Here is a 14,349-nt window from a genome sequence, read left to right on the forward strand (position 1 = left end):
CCAATGGAAGGGGCATTCATCCCACCGGCCCCCAATGGAAGGGGCATTCATCCCACCGGCCGCCAATGGAAGGGGCATTCTTCCCACCGGCCGCCAATGGAAGGGGCCATTCTTCCCACCGGCCCCCAATGGAAGGGGCATTCATCCCACCGGCCGCCAATGAAGGGGCCATTCTTCCCACCGGCCCCCAATGGAAGGGGCGTGCCTCCCAAGCGGCCGCCAATGGAAGGGGCGTGCCTCCCAAGCGGCCGCCAATGGAAGGGGCGTGCCTCCCAACCGGCCGCCAATGGAAGGGGCGTGCCTCCCAACCGGCCGCCAATGGAAGGGGCATTCTTCCCACCGGCCCCCAATGGAAGGGGCATTCTTCCCACCGGCCGCCAATGGAAGGGGCATTCTTCCCACCGGCCGCCAATGGAAGGGGCATTCTTCCCACCGGCCGCCAATGGAAGGGGCATTCTTCCCACCGGCCGCCAATGGAAGGGGCATTCTTCCCACCGGCCGCCAATGGAAGGGGCATTCTTCCCACCGGCCGCCAATGGAAGGGGCATTCTTCCCACCGGCCGCCAATGGAAGGGGCATTCTTCCCACCGGCCGCCAATGGAAGGGGCATTCTTCCCACCGGCCGCCAATGGAAGGGGCATTCTTCCCACCGGCCGCCAATGGAAGGGGCATTCTTCCCACCGGCCGCCAATGGAAGGGGCATTCTTCCCACCGGCCGCCAATGGAAGGGGCATTCTTCCCACCGGCCGCCAATGGAAGGGGCATTCTTCCCACCGTCCGCCAATGGAAGGGGCATTCTTCCCACCGGCCGCCAATGGAAGGGGCATTCTTCCCACCGGCCGCCAATGGAAGGGGCATTCTTCCCACTGTCCGCCAATGGAAGGGGCATTCTTCCCACCGACCGCCAATGGAAGGGGCATTCTTCCCACTGACCGCCAATGGAAGGGGCATTCTTCCCACTGACCGCCAATGGAAGGGGCATTCTTCCCACTGACCGCCAATGTGATGGAACTCTTGACCAACAGCAATGTATCAGAGTACTTTACGGATCACCAATGCAAGAGGCGCTACACTGCCCACCGTTGTAATTGGAGACTTTACTGACCACCCATGCAAGGGTCCCCTTTTCCACCATGCAAGTTGGCACTACAATTTAAATTTTTTGTTTTTTATTTGTTAGTATGAATAAAAAAAAAAAATTGTACACAGCACCCCTGGGTATCAATTATCCTAAATAAATTAATTCCCTTTTTTTTTTTTTTTTTAAGTTTGTCTTTAGGATTTATTTTTTTATGAACAGGTTTAGGATGCGGTACAAATCATGGCAGCAATATCTATACATGAATTATTTTTTTTATTCTTATATCCTCAACTTGCCGTCATAAAAAGGCTGTACACATATAAGTGGGGGTTCCCAGAGACCTAAAAGTTAATTTAAAGGGATCCTCCATGGTAAAACGATTGAAAAAGCCGTATGCCGCAGGTTAATGCAACTCATAACAAAAAAAAATTAAGACCGGGGCTGTAAGTGAATTTTCCCCTTTTAGCGAATGAGGTGAGAATGTACTTGGCAAATAATATCCAACCACATGCAAAAAAAAAAAAAAAATAATAATAATTTTTTTTTTTATAAAAAACTAAAAGAAAAAAAAAACACTTCTTTTGCTTGCATATGTTTGGATGATGGAAGTCATCAGAGCTTCTTCTCATAAAGCAAAGGGAAATTCCGATGCAAAGTGAAGAGCCTGTTTGCCTATTAAGCCCTTTCACACTGGTGGGTTTTTGCAGCGTTTTTGCGGTAAAAATAACGCTATTAAAATGCTCATAAAACGCTCCCCATGCATCTCAATGGACCCTTTCACACTGAGGCGTTGCGCTGGAGGTGTGTTGAGAAAAGTCCTGCAAGCAGCATCTTTGGAGCAGCTTTTGAGTGCTGAAAAAAACGCTCAAAAAACGCCCCTCTCCACTGAAATGAATTGAAAACGCTGTAAAAACGTGGTAAAATCGCTGTATTTTAACCACTTGCCGACCTCCTCATATAGATATACGTCAGCAGAATGGCACGGACAGGCACATGTACGTACCTGTAAGTGCTCTGCTTGACGTGGGTCGGGGGTCCGATCGGGACCCCCCCGCTACATGCGGCGGTCGGTAAGCCTCGGGGAGCGATCCGGGACAACGGCGCGGCTATTCGTTTATAGCCGCTCCGTCGTGATCGCTCCCCGGAGCTGAAGAACGGGGAGAGCTGTATGTAAACACGGCTTCCCCGTGCTTCACTATGGCGCTGCATTGATCGTGTCATCCCTTTTATAGGGAGACTCGATCGATGACGTCAGTCCTACAGCCACACCCCCCTACAGTTGTAAAACACACACTAAGTGAACACTAAATGTTACACAGCGCCCCCTGTGGTTAACTCCCAAACTGCAACTGTATTTTTCACAATAAAGAAATGCATTTTAAATGCATTTTTTTGCTGTGAAAATGACAATGGTCCCAAAAATGTGTCAAAATTGTCCGAAGTGTCCGCCATAATGTCGCAGTCACGAAAAAAAAAAATCGCTGATCGCCGCCATTAGTAGTAAAAAATAAATAAAATGCAATAAAACTATCCCCTATTTTGTAAACGCTATAAATTTTTGCGCAAACCAACCGATAAACGATTATTGCGATTTTTTTTACCAAAAATAGGTAGAAGAATACGTATCGGCCTAAACTGAGGAAAAAAAAATTTGTATATATGTTTTTGGGGGATATTTATTATAGCAAAAAGTAAAAAATATTGATTTTTTTTTTCAAAATTGTCGCTCTATTTTTGTTTATAGCGCAAAAAATAAAAACCGCAGAGGTGATCAAATACCACCAAAAGAAAGCTCTATTTGTGGGGAAAAAAGGACGCCAATTTTGTTTGGGAGCCACGTCGCACGACCGCGCAATTGTCTGTTAAAGTGACGCAGTCTCGAACTGTAAAAACCCCTTGGGTCTTTAGGAAGCATATTGGTCCGGGGCTTAAGTGGTTAAAGCTCCCCTATAGGCGTTTCCAGTGTGAAAGGGCTCTTAGTAAAATCAACCCCAAATGATCAGCACAGTGTTGGGGAAACAGTTTTTGAAGTCGCAATAATTTGGCCTGATGAAGTAGAATACACAGGGCTATGGCACTCACGTACACCTTGCCGGACAGAAGGTCTCCCGTGCGCTCGCCGCTCCAGCCAATAACAGCGCTGGAGCGGCGATACCCGGGAGACACACCGAGGCAAGATGACATCTCCCTCGACGTGGACCAGGTTAAGTTCACCTAACCTTGTTTCAAGGTAAGTATTTCATAATGAGCTAGTATGCGGTGCATACTAGCTCATTATGGCTTTTGCTTTTCAGGTATGAAAAAAAAAAACAGCAGCGGCTTTACTACCGCTTTAAGTTCCACATCTATGAATGTTATCATTGGAAAACGTGGGGAACGACTTCTGTCATGCAACTTTGATGTCCAACGTTACATGACAAGTCACACAAGTGTGATCGGAGCAATAGTGACACTTTTGCTGGACAGCTTGGTCTGTTAAATGAAGTTGAAAAATTCCTGGCCGAATACAAATAAATGCATAAAAAAAAAAGGAGGACCAACAAAAAAGAAACATCAGCCACCACATCTAAGAAACGGTAAACTGCAATCTTAATTTTTTATTTTTGGGTTTAGAAAAGGTTTAGGCCGTAAAAAACAAAAAAAAACACACAAAGTGTTTTTTTTAATTACAGATCTGAACACAGCTTGCGTCGTTTTCAATTCCTTCACACAGGTGCACAAACATGAGCCGCTTTCAGATCCGTAACACAAAATCTACGACTCTGAACCCGGGCTCAACGCGCTTACACATATAAAAACGCATGTATTCGTGTACGCACGGAAATTCCGTCTGAACAAAAAGGGGGAAAATAAAGCATCATTAAGTATGCATACAGATCTTTAACCACTTAAGGACCGGACCAATATGCTGCTAAATGACCCAAGGGTAAAATTTTTTTCCTCAGTTTAGGCTGATTCTTCTACATATTTTTGGTAAAAAAAAAAAAAAATGCAATAAGTGTTTAACGGTTGGTTTGCGCAAAATTTTATAGCGTTTACACAATAGGGGATATTTTTATGAATTTATTTTACTACTAATGGCGGGCGATCAGCGATTTTTTTGTGACTGCGAATTATGGCGGACACTTCGGGACAATTTTGACACATTTTTGGGACCATTGTCATTTTCACAGCAAAAAATCCATTTAAATTGCATGTTTATTGTGGGAAGAAATGACAGTTGCAGTTTGGGAGTTAACCAACAGGGGGCGCTGTAGGAGTTAGGGTTCACCTATGTGTGTTTAACAACTTGTAGGGGTGTGGCTGTAGGTCTGATACGTCATCGATGTGTCTCCCTATAAAAGGGGATCACTCGATCGATACGCCGCCACAGTGAAGCACGGGGAATCCGTGTTGTTTACATACCGGCTCTCCCCTGATCTCAGCTCCGGGGCGGCTTAAACGAATGATCGCTCCTCACGGGAATCCGACCGCCGCATGTTGCTCAGAGCAATAGTGGAGTTAAAACGGAGTTTCACACTAAAGTGGAACTTCCGCTCATCGGAACCCTCCCCCCCTCTGGTGTCACATGTGGACACCTTTTCAGGGGAGAGGGGGGTGCAGATACCCGTCTAAAGACCGGTATTTGCCCCCACTTCCGGCCACACAGTCTGCGGGTAGACTGGCGGGCAGGACGTCAGATCCTGTCCCCCCCCCCCCCCCCCTCCCAGAAACACAGCGGGGACCAGTGAGCACGGCGTAGCTCGACTCGCGCATGCACCATAGGGGAACCCGGGCAGTGAATGCTTCACTTCCTGGTTCCCTCACGAGGATGGCGGTGGGGTCAGCAGAGTGACGAGCAATCGCTTGTCCTGTGCTGCGGACGGCGCTGGACTCCTGGACAGGTAAGTGTCCATATATTAAAAGTCAGCAGCTGCAGTATTTGTAGCTGCTGGCTTTTAATATTTTTTTTTCCTGCAGAGCTCCGCTTTGAAAGGGTTGTAAAGGTTTGTTTTTTTTATTTTCTAAATAGGTTCCTTTAAGCTAGTACATTGTTGGTTCACTTACCTTTTCCTTCCATTTCCCTTCTAAATGTTTTTTTCTTTGTCTGAATTTCTCACTTCCAGTTTCTCCTCAGTAAGCTTTCCACCATCATCCGAGCCGTTCTGGCTGGGGCCTAGTCAGCCAGAACAGTTTACTGAGGATGAACAGGAAGTGAGACATTCAGACAAAGAAAAAAAACATATAGAAGGGAAATGGAAGGAAAAAAGGTAAGTGAACCAACAACGCACTAGCGCTTAAAAGGAACCTATTTAGAAAATAAAAAAACAAACAAACAAACCTTTACAACCCCTTTAAGAACACAAAAAAATACACACACACACACACACACATATATAAAATATATATAATATATAAATATAATAAATATATATATATAAATAAATATAATATAATATATATATATATATATATATATAAATATATATATATATATAAAATATAATATATATATATATATATATATATATATATTTATATATATATTAATATATATCTATATCTATCTATATAAAACTCAACGTGTGTGTGTGTGTGTGTGTGTGTGTGTGTGTGTGTGTGTGTGTATGTATGTATGTATGTATGTATGTTCCAGCATCACGTCCAAACGGCTAAAGATATTAACATGAAACTTGGCACACATGTTACTTATATGTCAGCAACAAACATAGGATAGGTGGTTTAACCCTTACCCACACCCATTTGCCATGGTCGGGGTTTTCCTTTAAAGTCCCATTCAACTCTATGGGAAATACATGTTACTTCATAACTTCCAAACGGCTGTACATATTTCGATAACACTTGGTCACATGTTACTTATATGTCCACTTAAACTATAGGATAGTTAATTTATCCCTTAACTGCCCCCATTTGTGAGGGTCGGGGTTTTTGTTTAAAGTCCCATGCAAATCAATGGGAAATGTATGTTCCCACATAACTTCTGTACGCCTGGAGATATTCAATAATACCTGGTACACATATTACTTATATGCCAAATAAAAATATATGACAGTTAAATTAACCCTTACCTACACCCTTATATAAAAGATGGGTATATTTATACCACTGCCAATAGCCATGCCATTCCAGTGCAGCGACAGTATCAGAAGATGCAATAAATGCTTTCTGGGACTTTCCAAGTTTCATTTCTTTAGATCCAACCAGCTAACCGCAAATATACAAACACACTATAGAAATTACATTTTTTTGTAAAGAACAAATCATTGACATAGTTAACCTGGCACTAGCAACTGGTCACCACTTGGCAAGACAAGGAATAAAAAAAAAAAAAACCCCACACAAAAATATTTATAATATATATATATATATATATATATATATATATATATATATATATATATATATATATAAATAAATAAATAAATAAATAACACACATACATACACACAAACTTTACATATACAGCTCAAAATGCCAAAACAATACATTTTGTACTATATAATGAAAAAAAAAGTATATACTGTAAGCTCTAACAATCCCCTCTGATTCCTCTGTATTGAATTATATTGTAACAGTACTGTCTGCCCTCATGTTGTAAAGTGCTGCGCAAACTGTTGGCACAATATAAATCATGCATACACACAAACACACAGATCAAAATGCCAAACAATACATTTTGTAATATAAATAATAATATATATATATAATATATATATATATATATATATATATATATATATATATATATATATATATATATCTGGTCCTGCTCATTGCTTTCCTATCAGCCCCTCCTCAGAACGGTCCGCTCTTCTATCACATATAAGAAGTGTATTGTATTCATATACATACGGATCAGAGCTCAGCTTCACGCACCGTATCCCGGCAGGCTCTGCCCCGGCACTGAGTCTCCGGCCTCCACTAAAGTCCAAATGTTGGAAGTTTTGTCACCCTTGGAGGACAGAAAATCCTGAATTTCCCACACTGTACACAGCCGTCCCCTTTACTCTCGGCTCCCTCACATTCCCATTTGAGAAGCAATAGCAGCTGAAGCAATGAATATTGATGGTTGGCCAGTAACAGCTGAGATAGCAATGACTGACGGCTTTCATTTCACCTGCATCAGCAAAGATAGTGCTTGGAAGTAGGAAGTTGTCGGCCTTGAGCACTCCCTTTGATGTGTCAAAATTCTTTGTAAAAAAACACTAAAAAGAGAGAAAACAGATGCAAATCTGTGGCTGGTTCTACAAACCTGAAAGAAGGATGTACAGTGCAAGACTTGTAAGATAGGAGTGATAAGAGGTCTGTATTCTTGTAGAGAGCATGGAAGCCGTATATACTTTGTGGTGTACGGCAGTTGATCGCTACAAAAAAAATGCAACTGTATCAGATTCCTGTTCTTTCAGCTGTAACCAACCAACCTGTACATAAAGTTACAGAACACGGCGACATCAGAGCCTTGCATGCAGTGTGCCTGAGCGTGCTTTTATGCGCACTTCCATGTGTCATGTTTTAGTGCAGCCCATTAATTTATATGAATTGCCCTATGGGCATGGAACACACAGAAAGGTGCACACACTTTTCTAAATTAATTGCCTACTGGGCCAATTCCGACATTCCTTTCCTACGAGTAAAAATCTGCATTTTTTTAATTTTGATAGAAAATTACTTAGAACCCCCAAACACACACACACATATTTTATTTTTTTCAATTATATATATATATATATATATATAAATATAAATATTATATTATTATAATATAATTATATATATAATATTATATATATATATATATTATAAATAATATTATTAATAATATATATTATATATATATATATATATATAATATATATAATATATATATAATATATTTAATATATATATTATAATAATATAAATAAAAATTATATATAATATTATATTATATAATTATATATTATATATATATAAATAAATATAAAATAAATAATTATTAATTATATATATAATATATAATATTATATATTATATATATATATATATAAATATAAATTATATTATTAATATAAAAAATATTATTATTATTATTATTATATATAAAAAAAAATATTATTATATATAAAAAAAAATATTATTATATATAAAAAAATATTATTATATATTAAAAAAATATTATTATTTATAAAAAAATTATATATATATATATATATATATATATATATTATATATTATATATATATAATAAAATTATTATTTATAAAAAAATATTATTATTATTATTATTATAATATAAAAAAAATATTATTATATATAAAAAAAAAAATATCTATCTATATACATACACACCACAATGTATGAAATTGTATATATATTTTTTGTTTTATTATCCTTTTTTTTTTTTTTTTTTACACAGAGGTCTTCGAGAATAGAATGGTGGGTGTTCCAATTTATTCCATGTCATACAGTATCTGCACAGCAGTTTTTAAAACAGTATTATTTGGAAAAAAAATACACTTTAGGGAATTTCATTACACAAAAACACAATATAATACCCAATTGTTTATATAAATATAAAAGATGATGTCATACCGAGTAAAATACATACCAAACAGGTCATACTTTAATTTTGCATTACGCCTGTGTAATGCCGAGTACACACGACGGCTCTTCATGACGTGAAAAAACCGACAAGAAAAATGGGCGTCGTTAAAAAATTTAGACCTGCTCTATTTTTTCTCTTCGTTTTTGACGTCGTTCTATTTCACGTCGTGAAAAACGATCGTGTGTGTACACTTTAACGAGGGGGGGGGGGGAAACGCGCATGCTCAGAAGCAAGCTATGAGACGGGAGCGATCATTCTGGTAAAACTACTGTTCACTGCTTGTTATACTCAGTATGGATGCTAAGGGGTTAATCCTCTGCATTGTGTAAAAAAGGCAGTTTCATCTTGTCCTCCCCTTCTTTTACTGTCCCAATCCAATCTGCTGATAGACAGAGCTTTGGAAGCACACTGCACATGTTCTGTTTGGGGTGTATTACTAGAGAGCTTTTGTTTGGGGGGGGGAGAGCGCATGTGATCAGCACAGGGACAATCAGCACTGTTCAGACAGAAAGTCAAGGGTAATGCAGCCTCATAGGACAGTCAGAGGTGAATGCAAAACTCGTCCTACAAGCTTTACCTGGACACTGATAGAAGTCACAAGACTGCTGATGAGAAAAGCTATTCAGAAGATTATATTTACGAACAATAAATGTAATTTCCATGTTCGGTGTACTGTGGGAGGCCAGATATAGTGAAGGCTCCTGGGTTTAGGAACACAAGGTAAACTCTTGATTGCAATAGTATTACAGAACACTTAACCACTTTAGCCCCGAGCCTGTTTTTCAGAGTCGGTGTTTACGAGACAAAACCATTTTTTTTTGCTAGAAAATTACTTAAAACCCCCAAACATTATATATTTTTTTTTTAACACCCTAGAGAATAAAATGGCAGTCATTGCAATACTTTTTGTCACACCGAATTTGCGCAGCGGTCTTACAAGCGCACTTTTTTTGGTAAAAATTCACTTTTTTAAATAAAAAAATAAGGACAACAATAAATTTGCCCAATTTTTTAATATATTGTGAAAGATAATGTTACGCCGAGTAAAATGATACCCCTACATGTCTCGCTTAAAAATTGCGCCCGCTCGTGGCATGGCCGTCAAACTTTTACCCTTAAAAATCTTGATAGGCGACGTTTAAAAAATTCTACAGGTTGCATTTTTTGAGTTACAGAGTAGGCCTAAGGCTATAATTATTGCTCTCGCTCTAACGATCGCGGCGATACCTCTCTTGTGTGGTTGAATACCGTTTTCATATGTCGGGTGCTACTCGATCGTATACGTTTCGCTTCTACGCGCAAGCTCGACGGGGCGCTTTAAAAAAAATTTTTTTGCTTTTCGCATTTATTTTTATTTATTTTAGAATTTTTACACTGAAAAAAAAAAAAAAACTTATCACTTTTATTCCTATTACAAGGAATGTAAACATCCCTTGTAATAGAAAAAAGCATGACAGGTCCTCTTAAATATGAGATCTGGGGTCAAAAAGACCTCAGATCTCATATTTGGGCTTAAATGCAAAAAAAAAAAAAAAAAAAAAATTTGGAAATGTAATTTTTTCAAATGACAAAAAAAATGTTTCTTTAAGAGGCTGGGCGGGGACTGACGTGTTTGACGTCACATTCCGCCCCAGCAGAGCTATGAGGACAGGCAAAGGAGATTTTTCCTTCAGTCTCGTCCCCGCTCAGCTGCCGGATGGTCGCGATCTCCTCCGCCGCTACCGACGGCTACGGTAAGCGGCAGAGGGCGCGGGAGAGCGGCGGGAGGGGGGGGGGCCCTCTCCCGCCACCGATAACGGCGATCTAGCGGCGAATCCGCCGCGGAGACCGCCATTATCGTTAACACGGCCGCCCACAGAAGAGATGAATATCTCGATTGTGGCAGCAGCTCCTGCCGTTACCGAGATATTCATCTCTAAAGTGAGGACGTATAACGACGGTGGGCGGTCGGCAAGTAGTTAACCACTTCCCGCCCGGCCTATGGCCGATTTACGTCCGGGAAGTGGTTATGAAATCCTGACAGGACGGTTCTAGAATGTCCTGCAGGATTTCATGCCTCTAGCCCCGCGACCGTGGGGGCGCGCATCGTGGCGATCGGTGATGCGGGGTGTCAGTCTGACACCCTGCATCTCCGATCTCGGTAAAGAGCCCTCCGGCGGAGACTCTTTACCACGTGATCAGCCGTGTTCCAACCACGGCTGATCACGATGGTAAACAGGAAGAGCCGTCGATGGCTCTTCCTCACTCGCGTCTGACAGACCGCGAGTAGAGGATAGCCGATCGGCGGCTCTCCTGACAGGGGGGGGTTAGCGCTGATTGTTTATCAGCGCAAGCCCCCCCCCTCGGATCGCCACACTGGACCACCAGGGATGCCACCCTGAGCACCAGGGTGGGCAAAAAAAAAAAAAAATGCCCAAAAAAAAAAAAAAAAACGTATAAAAAAAAAAAAAAAAAAAAAAAGCATAAAGAAAAAGATGCCAGTCAGTGCCACAAATGGGCACTGACTGGCAACCTGGCAAAAATCAGTGCTGCCACCCCAGTGTCCATCAGCGCCACCCCAGTGTCCATCAGCGCCACCCCACAGTGCCCATCCATGCCCAGTGCCCACCTATCAGTGCCCATCTGTGCCACCCATGAGTGCCCATCTGTGCCGCCTATGTGTGCCCAGTGCCGCCTATGTGTGCCCATCAGTGCCGCCCATGTGTGCCCATCAGTGCCGCCTATGTGTGCCCATCAGTGCCGCCTATGTGTGCCCATCAGTGCCGCCTATGTGTGCCCATCATGTGCCGCCTATGTGTGCCCATCAGTGCCGCATACCAGCGCCGCCCCATCAGTGCCACCCTCATCTGTGCCGTCAGTACTACCTCATCGATGTCCATCAGTGCCATCTCATCGGTGCCCATTAGTGCCGCCATATCTGTGCCCGTTATTGAAAGAAAAACTTATTTACAAAAAAATTAACAGAAAAAAAATAAAAACGTATTTTTTTTTCCAAATTTTCAGCCTTTTTTTAGTTGTTTGCGCAAAAAAAAAAAAAATCGCAGAGTGTGATCGAATACCACCCAAAAGAAAGCTCTATTTGTGGGGAAAAAAGGACGCCAATTTTGTTTGGGTACAGTGTAGCATGACCGCGCAATTGCCATTCAAAGTGTGACAGTGCTGAAAGCTGAAAATTGGCTTGGGCGGGAAGCTGCGTAAGTACCTGGTATGGAAGTGGTTAAACAATATTTGTGTATTCTTTAAGTGTTCATGACGTCCATTATTGTTCACTAATTTTTGTGAAAACAACCTACGCCAACCTTAGAAGTTGTGCAGGACATAATACACGCATGGCGTTCTTGGTGGTGGTTATAGAATCTCCACTGCATTTGTCTGGGAATCATCATTTCATGAACACAGAGGTGTCAGCTGCATTGTAAGGACTGCGTCTTTAAACCAGAGATTGTGTCCAGTGACATTTAGGAATGAGGTGCCATGAACACTTGGAGAAAGTAACATACTCAATGTCACGAGAGGTCAAACACTTCTCCGTCAAAGCACATTGCAGCTGGTGTTTTCTTCTTGGTAACCCAACTCCAATAGCTCCAAAAGGAAGCCGGATCCAAGCCAGAGATGGCAACAAAGTCATGGAGAACTTCAGTAAATATCCTAACCTGGTCCCAATAAACTCCCAACGCAATGCAGATGACCAACTGCACAAACAGAGAACAAAGCCATGAGTAGACTGTAAAGGTAAACACAACTGATGGGTGTTCTGAAAGAATGGAGGCGCTTCAGATTTAAATGGTATTTATATCATCCTGGGGGCGGTCAGCACAGATGGAGAGGGGCTTATGCTGGGATTAATCCATACAAAAAAAAAAACCCATTCATTTAGGAGTATGCAGGGATGGACTGGCCCATCGGGACTACCGGGAGTTTACCGGGGGGGCGATGGCTCAGTGGGCTGGATTCAGTGACGCGGACCACCGCCCTCCTCTGTTTCTCCCTCCCCCGAGCACTCACCTCCTCTCCCTGAAATGCTCACCTGGGGGGGGGGGGGGGGGGGAACAGAGAAGCATGGGGGGGAGACAGAAGAGCATGGGGGGGGGGCGACAGAAGAGCATGGGGGGGCGACAGAAGAGCATGGGGGGGCGACAGAAGAGCATGGGGGGGCGACAGAAGAGCATAGGGGGGGGGGGGGGGGAGACAGAAGAGCATGGGGGGGGGAGACAGAAGAGCATGGGGGGGAGACAGAAGAGCATGGGGGAGGGGACAGACATATGGCCTTGGAGTTTCTCACTTCTGCCTAATCTTGTCCCATTAGGGGACACCGAACTGATTCTTTGCCCCGGGTGAAATAATGTCTAGCTTCCCCACTGGTACTGCCTATAAAAAGAACCAGTACCAGCCGTTCTACTCTAATAAAGTAGAATGGCTAATGGCTAGTGAAGTGGGGGAGGGGGCTTGGGTGGCCATCAGGGTTAGCCGGCCGGGTGGGGTGGGGGGGGGGCGGGTTTGTGTCCGGCCGCCATGGGAGACACATGTCCAAGTGTGCCAGTCTGGATGAAGTCCAGGGGCAAATTTTTGTCCCCAGTACAGCCCTGGGAGTATGAACTTCCAGCACCCAGATCAATGAATCAAAGGCCAGATTCTATTCATCTCTGCAATAAACCACCAAGGATTATATAAAAAAATTATATAAAAATAAAAATATGTTACTATCTCAACGCACTCCGAGGCCCGATTCACACATGAATAAAGAGCCAGGACAAGGAGTGGGCGGGAGGGGCACAATGGTTTAATGCAGGGATTGGGGGGGCGCCTGTGCCTGTCACTTCTGTTACCAGGCTGACAGGAGTAGTGACAGCGGCATCACTCCTAACCCTAAAAGAAGGAGAGGGGGGTGACCTTGTCCTGGCACTGTCTGAATGTTTTGTAGCTTGAAGCTCAGAAACGCTGGGAGGAAAAAAAATCTATTATTCTCTATGGAGTTGGTTCACATCTCCACTCCAAGCCGCCTAAAGCTCCAAAAAGTTTTGAAAATTGAGTGATGCACTTGGCCAAAGCCAAAAATTCAGGATCATCTTTGTCAAAGCCAAAAATTCAGGATACGCTTGGACGAAACTGAAATTTATGGTTTTTAAAAACATACACACACACACATACATACATGTATTATATTCAACTTTTAATATCATGAACCTAAATTAATATGAATTTATTGTCGGCACCTTTTGAAGCGGTGTTAAAAAAAAAAAAAAAAACCCCGCTTGATGCATTTTTGGCAAACCGCACCAAAAACGCACCTCCCCATTGAAAACGCATAAAAAATGCACCCTTGTTGCATTATTGATGCATTTTTTGAGTCACATGTCCTATGAAAAACACACCATAAACAAGGTAAAATCTCACGAAAAATCCCCCTTTTTTTCCCTTCGGCGGAATCGGACAATTTTTTTTTTTTTCGGTGGCTGACATTTCAATGCATCCCTAGAATTTTATAAACTCTGTATGTACAGTACATGCATTTCATTTTGCATGCTTTGCACGCGGCAGCCAACGTCCTTGGCATTAGACCAACTCTTCAGCCACATACTCACATTCCTAATATTAGGATTGCCAATTTTCAAGACAATAAAGTAAAACAAAAATGCATTTACCCGTGAAATGCAGGGGCAGCCCCATTGCAAGGGAGGAGTTT

General features: G+C 42.1%; 1 protein-coding gene across 9 annotated transcripts in view; it reads right to left on the bottom strand.

The window, feature by feature from the left end:
• MEF2A (myocyte enhancer factor 2A) overlaps window positions 1–14,349 on the bottom strand; it is a 243,760-nt gene that overhangs the window by 175,250 nt on the left and 54,161 nt on the right. Inside the window, exon 1 of one of the 9 annotated variants that reach the window (XM_040342334.1) lies at window positions 6,959–7,362. The exons of 7 other annotated variants lie outside the window; for them this stretch is intronic. The gene's annotated coding sequence lies outside the window, so the exon portion shown is untranslated. Of the gene's footprint in view, window positions 1–6,934; window positions 7,363–14,349 lie in introns of those variants that run through there. One more of the 9 variants, XM_040342333.1, reaches the window with a different exon arrangement.

This window comes from Rana temporaria, chromosome 3 (genome assembly GCF_905171775.1).
Source record: "Rana temporaria chromosome 3, aRanTem1.1, whole genome shotgun sequence".
NCBI lineage: Eukaryota > Metazoa > Chordata > Amphibia > Anura > Ranidae > Rana > Rana temporaria.